Below are 15711 nucleotides of genomic sequence, written 5' to 3'. Positions count from 1 at the left end.
TATCCAGTTAGAAGAGCAGAGTGAAAAAATTTTAAGAAATACATAAAAGAATGTAAGAACATATGATACACAGAGGAGAGGTCAAATACACTTGTAATTGGTACGAGTAAGGAGAGGAAAAGAGAATAACATAGAAGCAATATCAGAAAACAGAATAGGCACGAATTTTCTAAAGTTGATTAAAGACATCAAACCACATATTCAAGAAGTTTGGCATACCTGGAACAAGATAAAACAGAAAGAAAACCGCACTGCACATCACAGTAAATCTGCTGAAAACAAAGACAAAAACAAAAATGTGAAAGTGTATACCAGGGAAAAAAGATACATTACCTTCAACTGCAGTAAGACTTATCAAAGACTTTTCAACAGAAACCATGGGAGTAAGAAGACAAGAAAATATCAAAGTATAGAAGAAAATAACCGTTAATCTTGAATTCTTCATCCAATAAAATATCCTTCAAAAGATGTAAAATAAGGTTATTTTCAGATAATTGAACTGAGATAATTTCTTACTGAAAGACCTGTACTGAAGGAAAATATTAAAGGGAGTTATTCTTACATTAGGAAAATAATTTCACATAAAAGTAAGGAAATGTAGGAAAGAAAATAACAGAAAGCAATGGAATGGTTAAATATGTGATAACTATGAATAGATACTAACTGTTGAACCATAAAATGTCTCACAGAATTAAATTCATGATATCAAAAGCACAAAGAGCAGTAAGTTGTAAATAAGAAAAATATTCAAAGATCCTTGCATTCTTTGGGAAGTGATAGTACTAATGTATATTAAACTTTAATAATTCAAGGTTACATATTGTAGTCTCTATGATAATCACAAAACGAGTAATAAAAGACTCATTTAAGATGTTAATGGGGGGGGGTACTAGTTCCAAAAAGGCCAGAAAACAGAGAAAGAACATGTTTCAGGTGAGACAAAACTAATAGTAAAGTAGTAGAGAGTCAAACTTAAATACATGTTATTTGCAAAAAAGACTATTAGCAAGAAATGATTATAAAATAAAATAGAAAAAATACTATTTCAATGGAATAAAAACATATATATTAAGAATTAAACTAGTAAAAAATATATAACATCTTTACATAGCAAAGTACAAACATTATTTAGAGAATTTAAAGAAGATTTACTTGAAATGATATACCGTGTTCATAGATCGGAACACTCAATATTATAAAGATGTCAGTTCTTCTCAAACTGGTTTATTCATTTGATATAATCCCAAATAAAGAATAGGATAGCATGTGTGTATGTGTGTGTGTGTGTGTGTGTGTGTGTGTGTGTTTGTAAATTGATGAGCTGATCCTCAAATTTATATTTTAAGTTTTTCTGAAAACCACCAAGTTGAGTCAAGTCAGTCTTGAAGAACAGCAAAGTTAGTGACTTATACTGCCTAATAACCTGAGTCATTATGAAGCTACATCAATCAAGACTATGTGGCATTTGCATGGGAACATACTAATATATTAATGGAGCAGTATAAGGAATACAGAAGCAGACCCATAGTATATGGGCACTGAAAGACAAGGAGATAGTTAAAAAATAAATAAATTGTGCTGGATCATTGAGATATTCATATGGAAAAATACACCTCTTTCCTCTATTTCATACTAGAAACAAAATCAATTACAGTTGTATTGTAAACCTAAACATGGAGGGTAAAATAGTAAGTTATATAGAATATACCATGAAAAATTTTTCATGGCCCTAAGATAGGAAAAGATTTCTTAAGACATAAAGAAAACATTAATCATAAAAGAAGATATGGATAAATTGGACTATATTAAACTTAATGTTTCTCTAAAGAAACCATTTAAGAGTAAAAGGGCAAATCAGAGTTAGAGAAGAAATTTACAATACATATTAAGAACAAGGACTTGTGTCCAGAGCATATAAATAACTACTACAAATAAATTAGAAAAAGTAAGACAATACAATAGAAAAATGGGTGAAAGCTTGAACTTGAAAACACTTCATTGACTAGAATATCTAAATGCAAAGGCACATGAGTGTGGTACATAAACAATGAATCTTGGAACACTTAAAAAACAAAATAAAATTTAAAAATTAATTAAAGTATAAAAAATTTTTTAAAATGCAAAGGTGTACAACTTCATTAGTCAAAATGGGAATACAAATTAAAAGCATTAAAATGCAATACTACTGTATTCACACCAGAAAGGCTAAAAATAATAATAAAAAAAACAACTCTGACAATAACAAATATTGGTAAAGATGTAAAGCAACCAGAACTGTCATATACTACTAGTGTGAATATAAACTGGTACAATTATTTTAGAAAACAGTTTTATCACTATTTATTAGAGGTGAATACATACTTAACTTTGGTCCAGCAATTCCACTACAAAATACATGCTCAGTAGAAATATGTTGCGCTTCTGTACCAAAAAACATGTGCAAAATGTTTGTATTGCAATATTTTAGAGATAATAGAAATGCCCCTCACCTGTGGAATGAATAAATAAATTGTAGTGTATTCATACAATGGAATACTCTACAGGGAATGGAAATTATAATTATTTCTGTATGCAACAAATATAGATAAATCTGACTTCCAATATATTGAAGAAAAAGGGCAGACAAAAAGTCTTACATAATATCATAATTTCATTTTTTGAGTTGCTAAAAGATGGGATGCCTGGGTGGTTGTTAGTTAAGCATTTGCCTTCAGCTCAGGTCATGATCCCAGGGTCCTGGGATTGAGTCCCACATCGAGCTCCCTGCTCAGCATGGAACCTGCTTCTCCCTCTGTCTGCTGCTCCCCTGCTTGTGCCCTCTTACTCTCTCTCTCTCTGACAAATAAATAAATAACATCTTTAAAAAAAATCACTTTCTAAAAGAAGCCAAACTAAGTTGTGGTTTTTGAAGTTAGGATAGTGATTACCTTTGAGGATAAAAGTTTAGTGTTTAAGAAAGAGGCAGAATAAGGTCTTCTATGGTACTGGTGATCATTTCTTGCTTTGGATGGTGGTTACACAGAGTGTTTGCTTTTCAAAAAATTATATTTTATGTAAAATTATATTTATATTTATACAAATATATATTATTAAATGTAACAAATATATTATTATAAATATATGTATATAGAAATAAATATATAAATATAGTATTTATGTTATAGGTATATTTATAAATTTATAAATTTATATTTATATATTATGATTGGGAAACTACTCCACATTAATTTATACTTCAATATTTTTGTAATAAAAGATACCATCTAAGTGAAACAAATTAATTAAGCAATTTAAAGAAAAATATTGTTTATAATAGTTTTATTGATATGCCTATATGGGGAAAATATTATATGGTTAGCAAAAGATAGACGTTTGGACAATATTGAGCTTGTAGCAACTTATATTTCTCATTTTTGGGGTGTCTTTGTGTCTCTTTAGTCTGGGGACAAAGGCAGAGGCAATCTGTCCAAACATTACGTATTTCCTACCCTTCAGCCTTCTGCTGTCTGTAGGGCTGTGTCACACTAGAAAGCATCTTTTTTTTTTTTAATCTTCATCTATTTTTTTAAAATACTTTATTTATTTGAGAGAGATTGAGAGAGAGCATGAGAGGGGAAGAGGTCAGAGAGAGAAGCAGACTCCCCATGGAGCTGGGAACCCGATGCGGGACTTTATCCCTGAACTCCAGGATCATGACCTGAGCTGAAGGCAGTTGCTCAACCAACTGTGCCACCCAGGCGCCCCAAATCTTCAACTATTTTTATTTATTTTTGTTTTTATTTTTTTAAACATTTTTATTTATGTTTATTTAAATATTTGTCTGATCTCTTGAACCTCACAAACAAAGGTACCAAACAACAGGGGAAGTTTCAAATGATGTAGCATGTCTCAGTCTCCAAGTGTAATTTAGCATGCTGCTTCTGTGAAATCCCTTTACCAGTACCCCCTTGGATGACTCCATCCTAAAAATGAGCTCCTTTAGGTGAAAAAGTATAGGATAATTAAAAAGAGAAAAGAAAGGAAAAGAAAAAAAAAAAGAAAGGAAGAAAAGAAAAAGAAGATGAATAGGAAAGTAAGGGCTGTAGAACCAAACTTGTTTTGAATCCCAACATTTTAGCCACTTTCTGGCTGGAGAACTTGGGCAAGATCACGAACATGAGGTTGCTTCTCTGAGCCAATGTTTCCTCATCTGTAAAATAAGTTGTTGTGACAATTAAAAAGGATAACAGATGGGAGGCCCTTGGTACGGCACCTAAAATAGAAAACCCACAAAATTTTGGGGTCTGCATTGCCTCAGCATTCAACTGCTTCAATAGAGGGATCAAGGGGGAGGAAGTGATCTCAAGGTATTCTGCATCTCAGACACAAGGTATTATTATTGATCACACACCAGGCAGTCTACTTTAACATGTGAGAGGGAGGGCAAGGTTAACCCTCCTGAGAATATCTGTAATAGATGCCTCACAGGGCCTGTACTTGAAGAATGTTGGTTGAACTAAACTCTTACAAAGTCATGATCTCCCCAAGGCCTCTGTCAAAAAACTGTAAATTGAGGGGGGAGGAGTCAAGATGGCGGAGAAGTAGCAGGTTGAGGCTACATCAGGTAGCAGGAGATCAGCTAGATAGCTTATCTAAACATTGCAAACACCTACAAATCCAACGGGAGATGGAAGAGAAGAAGAACAGCAATTCTAGAAACAGAAAATCAACCATTTTCTGAAAGGTAGGACTGGCGGAGAAGTGAATCCAAAGCGATGGGAAGATAGACTGCAGGGGGAGGGGCCGGCTCCCGGCAAGTGGCGGAGCAACAGAACAAAAAATGGGACTTTTAAAAGTCTGTTCCGCTGAGGGACATCGCTCCAGAGGCTAAACCGGGGTGAAGCCCATGCGAGGTCAGCATGGCCCCAGGTCCCGCAGGGTCACAGAAGGATCGGGGGAGTCTGAGTGTCACAGAGCTTGCAGGTATTAGAACGGGGAAGCCAGCTACAGAGACAGAGCCGAGGAGTGAGGTCTCAGCTCGGGGTTACCTTGAACCGGTCCCAGCCTGGGTGAGCTCAGAGTGCAGCCGGGAGGCCAGGGAGAAGGAGTTATTGGGTGCTATTCTCTGAGGGCGGACTGAGGAGTAGGGCCCCTAGCTCTCGGCTCCTCTGGGCTGAGACTGGGAGGCCGCCATTTCAATTTTCGTCCTCTGGAACTCTACGGAAAGCATTCAGGGAACAAAAGCTCCCGAAAGCGAACCCGAGCGGATTACTCAGCCTGGCCCCTGGTAGGGCAGTGCAATTCCGCCTGGGGCAAAGACACTTGAGAATCACTACAACAGGCCTCTCCCCCAGAAGATCAACAAGAAATCCAGCCAGGACCAAGTTTACCTACCAAGGAGTACAGGTTCAATACCAAGGAGAGCAGCGTAATTCCAGAGGAGGAGAAAGCAAAGCACTGAACTCATGGCTTTCTCCCCATGATTCATTAGTCTTGCAGTTACTTTAATTTTTTTTTCAATTTTTTTATTCTTCTGCTAACTTTTTTTAACTTTTACCCTTTTCTTTTTTAACTTTTTTTAACTAGTTTATCTAATATATATATATATTTATTTTTTATATTTTTTCTTTATTCATTTTTTTTGTTTCTTTTTTTTTTTCTGAACCTCTTTTTATCCCCTTTCTCCTCCCCATGATTTGGGTCTCTTCTGATTTGGTTAAAGCGTATTTTCCTGGGGTCTTTGCCACCCTTTTAGTATTTTACTTCCTCCTTCATATACTCTTATCTGGACAAAATGACAAGGTGGAAAAACTCACCACACACACAAAAAAAAGAATAAGAGGCAGTACCGAAGGCTAGGGACCTAATCAATACAGACATTGGTGATAGGTCAGATATAGAATTCAGAATGACGATTCTCAAGGTTCTAGCTGGGCTCGAAAAAGGCATGGAAGATATTAGAGAAACATCTCGGGAGATATAAAAGCCCTTTCTGGAGAAATAAAAGAACTAAAATCAAACCAAGTTGAAATTAAAAAAGCTATTAATGAGGTGCAATAAAAAATGGAGGCTCTTACTGCTAGGTTAAATAAGGCAGAAGAAAGAATTAGTGATATAGAAGACCAAATGACAGAGAATAAAGAAGCTGAGCAAAGAGGGACAAACAGCTACTGGACCACGAGGGGAGAGTTCGAGAGATAAGTGACAATATAAGATGAAACAACATTAGAATAATTGGGATTCCAGAAGAAGAAGAAAGAGAGAGGGGAGCAGAAGGTATATTGGAGTGAATTATTGGAGAGAATTTCCCTAATATGGCAAAGGGAACAAGCATCTAAATCCTGGAGGCACAGAGAACCCCCGCCTCAAAATCAACAAGAATAGGTCCACACCCCGTCACCTAATAGTAAAATTTACAAGTCTTAGTGACAAAGAGAAAATCCTGAAAGCAGCCTGGGAAAAGAAGTCTGTACCATACAATCGTAAAAATATTAGATTGGCAGCAGACTTATCCACAGAGACCTGGCAGGCCAGAAAGAACTGGCATGATATATTCAGAGCAGTAAATGAGAAAAACATGCAGCCAAGAATACTATATCCAGCTAGGCTATCATTGAAAAGTGGTGGGGGGGTGGGAGGCTGGGGTACCAAGTGGTGGGTATTATAGAGGGCATGGATTCCATGGAGCACTGGGTGTGGTGAAAAAATAATGAATACTGTTTTTATGAAAATAAATAAATCAATTTAATTAAAAAAATTTTTAAAAAATAGAAGGAGAGATAAAAAGCTTCCAGGACAAACAAAAACTGAAAGAATTTGCAAACACCAAACCAGCTCTACAGGAAATATTGAAAGGGGTCCTCTAGCAAAGAAAGAAGCTAAAAGTAGTAGACTAGAAAGGTACAGAGACAATATACAGAAACAGTCACCTTACAAGCAATACCATGGCACTAAATTCATATCTCTAAATACTTACCCTGAATGTTAATGGGCTAAATGCCCCAATCAAAAGACACAGGGTCATTTGCAAATATCTTCTCCCATTCCGTGGGTTGCCTCTTTGTTTTCTTGACTGTTTCCTTTGCTGTGCAGAAGCTTCTGATTTTGATGAAGCCCAAAAGTTTATTTTCGCTTTAGTTTCCTTTGCCTTTGGAGACATACCTTGAAAGAAGTTGCTGTGGCTGATATCAAAGAGATTACTGTCTATGTTCTCCTCTAGGTTTCTGATGGATTCCTGTCTCACGCTGAGGTCTTTTATCCATTTTGAGTTTATCTTTGTGTACGGTGTAAGAGAATGGTCGAGTTTCATTCTTTTACATATAGCTGTCCAGTTTTCCCAGCACCATTTATTGAAGAGACTGTCTTTTTTCCACTGTATATTCTTTCCTGTTTTGTCGAAGATTAATTGACCATAGAGTTGAGGGTCCATATCTGGGCTCTCTACTCTGTTCCACTGGTCTATGTGTCTGTTTTTATGCAAGTACCATGCTGTCTTGGTGATCACAGCTCTGTAATAAAGCTTGAAATCAGGTAACGTGATGCCCCCAGCTTTATTTTTGTTTTTCAACATTTCCTTAGTGATTCGGGGTCTCTTCTGATTCCATACAAATTTTTGGATTATTTGCTCCAGCTCTTTGAAAAATACCGATGGAATTTTTATCGGAATGGCATTAAAAGTATAGATTGCTCTAGGCAGTATAGACATTTTAACAATGTTTATTCTTCCGATCCAAGAGCATGGAATGGTCTTCCAACTTTTTGTGTCTTCTTCAATTTCTTTCATGAGTGTTCTGTAGTTCCTCAAGTACAGATCCTTTACCTCTTTGGTTAGGTTTATTCCCAGGTATCTTATGGTTCTTGGTGCTATAGTCAATGGAAGCGATTTTCTAATTTCCCTTTCTGTATTTTCATTGTTAGTTATAAGAAAGCCACTGATTTCTGCACATTGACTTTGTATCCTGCCACGTTGCTGAATTGCTGTATGAGTTCTAGTAGTTTGGGGGTGGAGTCTTTTGGGTTTTCCATATAAAGAATCATGTCATCTGCGAAGAGAGAGAGTTTGACTTCTTCATTAGCAATTTGGATACCTTTTATTTCTCTTTGTTGTATGATTGTTGTTGCTAGGACTTCTAATACTATGTTGCACAAGAGTGGTGAAAGTGGGCATCCTGTCTTGTTCCTGATCTCAAAGGGAAGGCTGCAAGCTTTTTCTCATTGAGGATGATATTTGCTGTGGGTCTTTCATAGATAGATTTGATGAGGTTCAGGAATTTTCCCTCTATCCCTATACTTTGAAGCGTTTTAATCAGGAACGGATGCTGGATTTTGTCAAATGCCTTTTCTGCATCAATTGAGAGGACCATGTGGTTCTTCTCTCTTCTCATATTAATTTGTTGTATCACATTGGTTGATTTGCGAATGTTGAACCATCCTTGTAGCCCAGGAATGAATCCCACCTGATCATGGTGGATACTCTTTTTAATGTGCTGTTGGATCCTGTTGGCTAGATCTTGTTGAGAATCTTAGCATCCATATTCATCAATGATATTGGTCTGAAATTCTCCTTTTTGGTAGGGTCTTTGCCTGGTTTGGGGATCAGGGTAATGCTGGCTTCATAGAAAGAGTCAGGAAGTTTTCCTTCTGCTTCAATTTTTTGAAACAGCTTCAGGAGAATAGGTGTTATTTCTTCTTTGAAGGTTTGGTAGAATTCCCCAGGGAATCCGTCAGGTCCTGGGCAAATTACAGTACAGACAAAAGGTTGATATCCAGGATCTATAATGAACTCCTCAAACTCAACACACACGAAACAGGCAAACATATCAAAAAATGGGCAGAAGATATGAACAGACACTTCTTCAATCAAGACATACAAATGGCTATCAGACACATGAAAAAATGTTCATCATCACTAGCCCTCAGGAATATTCAAATTAAAACCACATTGAGATATCACCTTACACCAGTTAGAATGGCCAAAATTAACAAACCAGGAAAAAATATGTGTTGGAGAGGATGCGGAGAAAGGGGAACCCCCTTACACTATTGGTGGGAATGCAAGTTGGTGCAGCCTCTTTGGAGAACACTGTGGAGATTCCTCAAGAAATTAAAAATAGAACTTCCCTATGACCCTGCAATTAAACTCCTGGGTATCTACCCCAAAGATACAGATGTAGTGAAAAGAAGGGCCATCTGTACCCCAGTGTTTATAGCAGCAATGGCCATGGTCGCCAAACTGTGGAAAGAACCAAGATGCCCTTCAGCGGACGAATGGATAAGGAAGATGTGGTCCATATACACTATGGAGTATTATGTCTCCAACAGAAAGAATGAATACCCAACTTTTGTCGCCACATGGACGGGACTGGAAGAGATTATGCTGAGTGAAATAAGTCAAGCAGAAGGAGTCAATTATCATATGGTTTCACTTATTTGTGGAGCATAACAAATATCATGGAGGACAAGGGGTGTTAGGAGAAGGGAGTTGGGGTAAATTGGAAGGGGAGGTGAATCATGAGAGACTATGGACTCTGAAAAACAATCTGAGGAGTTTGAAGTGGTGGGGGGGTGGGAGGTCAGGATACCAGGTGGTGGGTATTATAGAGGGCACGGATTGCATGGAGCACTGGGTGTGGTGAAAAAATAATGAATCTTGTTTATCTGAAAACAAATAAAGCAATTTAATAAAAAAAAAAGACACAGGGTATCAGAATGTATAAAAAAACAAAACCGATCTATATATTGCCTACAAGAAACTCATTTCAGACCCGAAGACACCTCCATATTTAAAGTGAGGGGGTGGAAAACAATTTACCATGCTAATGGACATCAGAAGTAAGTAGGGGTGGCAATCTTTATATCAGATCAATTAGATTTTAAGCCAAGGACTATAATAAGACACTATATCATACTCAAAGGTTCTGTCCAACAAGAGGATCTAACAATTTTAAATATCTATGCCCCAACGTAGGAGCAGCCAACTATATAAACCAATTAATAACAAAATCAAAGAAACACATCAACAATAATACAATAATAGTAGGGGACTTTAACACCCCCCTCACTGAAATGGACAGATCATCCAAGCAAAAGATCAACAAGGCCTTAAATGACACACTGGACCAGATGGACATCACAGATATATTCAGAACATTTCATCCCAAAGCAACAGAATACTCATTCTTCTCTGGTGCACATGGAACATTCTCTAGAATAGATCACATTCTGGGTCCTAAATCAGGTCTCAACCGGTATCAAAAGATTGGGATAATTCCCTGCATATTTTCAGACTACATGCTCTGAAGCTAGAACTCAATCACAAGAGAAAAATTGGAAAGAACCCAAATACATGGAGACTAAACAGCATCCTTCTAAAGAATGAATGGGTCGGGGCGCCTGGGTGGCTCATTTGGTTGAGCGACTGCCTTCAGCTCAGGTCTTGATCCCAGACTTCCAGGATCGAGTTCCGCATTGGGCTTCCAGCTCTTTGGGGAGTCTGCTTCTCCCTCTGACCTTCTCCTCTCTCATGCTCTCTCTCACTCATTCTCTCATGAATAAATAAATTTAAAAAGCTTTAAAAAAAAAGAATGAATGGGTCAACGAGGAAATTAAAGAAGAGTTGAAAAAATTCATGGAAAAAAATGATAATGAAAACACAATGGTTCAAAATCTGTGGGACACAGCAAACACAGTCCTGAGAGGAAAATATAAAGCGGTACAAGCCTTTCTCAAGAAACAATAAAGGTCTACGGTACACAACCTAACCCTACACTTAAAGGAGCTGGAGAAAGAACAAGAAAGAAACCCTAAGCCCAGCAGGAGAAGAGAAATCATAAAGATCAGAGCAGAAATCAATGAAATAGAAACCAAAAACACAATAGAACAAGTCAACAAAACTAGGAGCTGGTTCTTTGAAAGAATTAATAGGATTGAAAAAACCCTGGCCAGACTTATCAAAAAGAAAAGAGAAAGGACCCAAATAAATAAAATCATGAATGAAAGAGGAAAGATCACAACTATCACCAAAGAAATACAGACAATTATAAGAACATACTATGAGCAACTTTACACCAACAAATTTGGCAATCTGGAAGAAATGGATGCATTCCTAGAGACATATAAACTACCACAACTGAACCAGGAAGAAATACAAAGCCTGAACAGGCCCACAACCAGTAAGGAGATTGAAAGAGTCATCAAAAATCTCCAAACAATCAAAAGCCCAGGGCCAGATTGCTTCCTGGAGGAATTCTACCAAACATTCAAAGAAGAACAAATTCCTATTCTCCTGAAACTGTTCCAAAAAATAGAAATGGAAGGAAAACTTCCAAACTCATTTTATGAGGCCAGCATCACCTTGATCCCAAAACCAGAGAACTACAGAACAATATCCTTGATGAACACAGATGCGAAAATTCTCACCCAAAGACTAGCCAATGGGATTCAACAGTACACTAACAGGATTGTTCACCACAACCAAGTGGGATTTATTCCATGGCTGCAAGGTTGGTTCAACATCTGCAAATCAATCAATGTGATACAATACATTAATAAAAGAAAGAACAAGAACCATATGATACTCTCAATAGATGCTGAAAAAGCATTTGACAAAGTACAGCATCCCTTCCTGATCATAACTCTTCAAAGTGTAGAGATAGAGGGCACATACTTCAATATTATCAAAGCCATCTATGAAAAACCCACCGCAAATATCATTCTCAATGGAGAAAAACTGAAAGCTTTTCCGCTAATGTCAGGAACACGGCAGGGATGTCCATTATCACCACTGCTATTCAACATAGTACTAGAAGTTCTAGCCCTCAGCAATCAGACAACAAAAGGAAATTAAAGGCATTCAAATTGGCAAAGAAGAAGTAAAACTATCACTCTTTGCAGATGGTATGACACTATATGTTGAAAACCCAAAGACTCCACTCCAAAACTGCTAGAACTTATACAGGAATTCAGTAAATTGTCAGGATATAAAATCAATGCAGTTGTATTTCTCTACACCAACAACAAGACAGAAGAAAGAGAAATTAAGGACTCAATCCCATTTACAATTGCGCCCAAAACTATAAGATACCTAGGAATAAACCTAGCCAAAGAGGCTAAGAATCTATACTCAGAAAACTATAAAGTACTCATGAAAGAAATTGAGGAAGACACAAAGAAATGGAAAAATGTTCCATGCTCCTATATTGGAAGAACAAATATTGTGAAAATGTCTATGCTACCTAAAGCAATCTACACATTCAATGCAATTCCTATCAAAATACCGTCCATTTTTTCAAAGAAATGGAACAAATAGCCCTAAAATTTTTATGGAACCAGAAAAGACCTTGGATGGCCAAAGGAATATTGAAAAAGAAAGCCTAAGTTGATAGCATCACAATTCCAGACTTCAAGCTCTATTACAAAGCTGTCATCATCAAGACAGCATGTTACTGGCACAGAAACAGACACATAGATCAATGGAACAGAATAGAGAGCCCAGAAATAGACCCTCAACTCTATGGTCAACTAATCTTTGACAAAGCAGGAAAGAATGTCCAATGGAAAAAAGACAGCCTCTTCAATAAATGGTGTTGGGAAAATTGGACAGCCACATGCAGAAAAATGAAATTACACCATTTCCTTACACCACACATGAAAATAGACTCAAAATGATGAAAGACCTCAATGTGAGAAAGGAATCCATCAAAATCCTTGAGGAAAACATAGGCAGCAACCTCTTCGACCTCAGCCACAGCAACTTCTTCCTAGGAACATCACCAAAGGCAAGGGAAGCAAGGGCACTAATGAACTATTGGGACTTCATCAAGATCAAAAGCTTTTGCACAGCAAAGGAAACAGTTAACAAAACCAAAAGACAACCAACAGAATGGGAGAAGATATTGGCTAACGACATATCAGATAAAGGGCTAGTATCCAAAATCTATAAAGAACTTAGCAAACTCAACACCCAAAGAACAAATAATCCAATCAAGAAATAGGCAGAAGACACGAACAGACATTTCTGCAAAGAAGACATCCAGATGGTCAACAGACACATGAAAAAGTGCTCCACATCACTCGGCATCAGGGAGATACAAATCACAACCAAAATGAGATATCACCTCACACCAGTCAGAATGGCTAAAACTAACAAGTCAGGAAACGACAGATGCTGGCAAGGATGCGGAGAAAGGGGAACCTTCCTACACTGTTGGTGGGAATGCAAGCTGGTGCAACCACTCTGGAAAACAGCATGGAGGTTCCTCAAAATGTTGAAAATAGAACTACCCTATGACCCAGCAATTGCACTACTGGGTATTTACCGTAAAGATACAAACATAGTGATCCAAAGGGGCACGTGCACCCGAATGTTTATAGCAGCAATGTCCACAATAGCCAAACTATGGAAAGAACCTAGATGTCCATCAACAGATGAATGGATCAAGAAGATGTGGTATATATACACAATGGAATACTATGCAGCCATCAAAAGAAATGAAATCTTGCCATTTGCAACAACATGGATGGAACTAGAGCATATCATGCTTAGCGAAATAAGTCAATCGGAGAGAGATAACTACCATATGATCTCCCTGATATGAGGAAGTTGAGATGCAACATGGGGGCTTAAAGGGGTAGGAGAAGAATAAATGAAACAAGATGGGATTGGGAGGGAGACAAACCATAAGTGACTCTTAATCTCACAAAAGAAACTGAGGGTTCCTGGTGGGGGTTTGAGAGAGGGGGGTGGGTTATGGACATTGGGGAGGGTATGTGCTATGGTGAGTGCTGTAAAGTGTGTAAACCTGGTGATTCACAGATCTGTACCCCTGAGGATAAAAATACATTATAGGTTTATAAAAAATAAAAAAAATGTAAATTGAGAAACACAGCTCATTCGTGCTCATTAGCACTTATCAGTTTATCAGATCAAATGGATCAGGTAAGGAAGGCTCATTCCACTGGAAAGAAGTAGTTAGCCCTATTAGTGAGGGCAGCCTGGTTGGTGTACCCTTACATGCCAAAGCGAATAGGAGAGAGAGTTCTGTCTAATGGCCAAAACCACCAAGGGGACTCCTTGGGTGGCTCAGTCTGTTGAGTTTCTGCCTTCAGCTCAGGTCAGATCCCAGAATCCTGGGATGGAGTCCCACATCAGGTCCCTGCTCAGCACGGAGCCTACTTCTCCCTTTGCCCCCTTCTCTGCTCAGGCTCTCTCTCTCTGACAAGTAGAGAAATAAAATCTTTTTAAAAACCCCCACAATCTCTGGAGCCACTCTGTTTAGATTCAAATCCCTTCATATCTCTAAATTTAGAAAAAAATCACAAAATTTTTCTGTACCTCAGTTTTCACGTCTTTATAATGGAGATGATTGCTGAGTAGAAAATGACAGGGAGCAGGGTATGAGGACCATTCTAAGGAATGTCTACAAGAGTCATTTGCTTCTATTTCAGGCTCCTTACTTGAAAAGTCCTTTCATAAAGTTATGTAAAGTCTTGTTACTGTTTTGCCAAAATCAGTTGCACCATTAATAACGGTATCCTTATCTGATATGCCACTTAGGATTTAGAAAAGTGACCCAGCATAATGGAAAGAACACTGGATTAGGAATGTTTTAAACTGGTCTCCATCATGGATATACCACATAATACTCATTAAGCCACTTTCGCCCTGCGAGATTCACTTTTATCTGCAAGATGAGGGGCTGCACTAGACAATTTATAAATTCACTCCCAGTGATAATATTTTATAATCCTTTTCAATTTGTGGCAGGCTCTGAGCTGATGGAAGTGTTTGGCACATGCTGTGACCAGGTGATATTGCCCGGTGACTTCATGAGACGTCTTTTCCCATTCCTTATCCTGTGGGCTTGAGTGAATAACTGGACTTTTCTGTTCCCATTGATAGATAATAGGGAAAGTTTCTATGTGTCTATGTATGGGGTAATAGATTCTAAATCTCTTTGCAGCCTCTATGGGAGAAAAAGACAAAGAGACAAAAAGTGATTACCCAGTAAATTCTTAAATTCAAATTTCTGACTTCCCTAAACTACACATTAACTTCTGAAATGAATTAGCATTTATAATCCTTGACAATTATTTATAATATTTGATATATCATGAAAATGTATCAGACACTGAAAACAGGCAGATATTATTGTTTTCAAAATAGGAGACAAAGATGACTTCAGGACCCTATAGGTTAAATTGAACATTCTGAAATGAATCTTGTGTAGGCAGCATGTAGATGGTTCTTGTTTTTTTTATACATTCTGACACCCTATGTCTTTTTTTCTCTTTTTTAAAAAATTTAAATTACATTAGCCAACATATAGTACATCATTAGTTTCATATGTAGAATTCAGTAATTCATCACTTGCATATAACACCCAGTGCTCAGGACATCACTTGCCCTCCTTAATGCCCATCACCCAATTACCCCATCCCCCACCTACCTCTCCTTCAGCAACCCTCAGTTTGTTTCCTACAGTTAAGAGTCTCTCATGGTTTTTCTCTCTCTCTGATGACTTACCATTCAGGTTTTCCTCCCTTCCCCCATGATTCTCTGCACTGTTTCTTATATTCCACATACAAGTGAAACCATATGATACTTGTCTTTCTGATTGACTTATTTTTCTCAGCATAATACCCTCTAGTTCCATCCATGTCAATGTCAATGATAAGTATTCATCCTTTCTAATGGCTCAGTAATATTCCATTGTGTATATGAACCACATCTTC

Source organism: Mustela lutreola, chromosome 8 (genome assembly GCF_030435805.1).
Source record: "Mustela lutreola isolate mMusLut2 chromosome 8, mMusLut2.pri, whole genome shotgun sequence".
NCBI lineage: Eukaryota > Metazoa > Chordata > Mammalia > Carnivora > Mustelidae > Mustela > Mustela lutreola.
The sequence above is the reverse complement of the archived record's forward strand: the minus strand, read 5'-3'. Positions refer to the sequence as shown.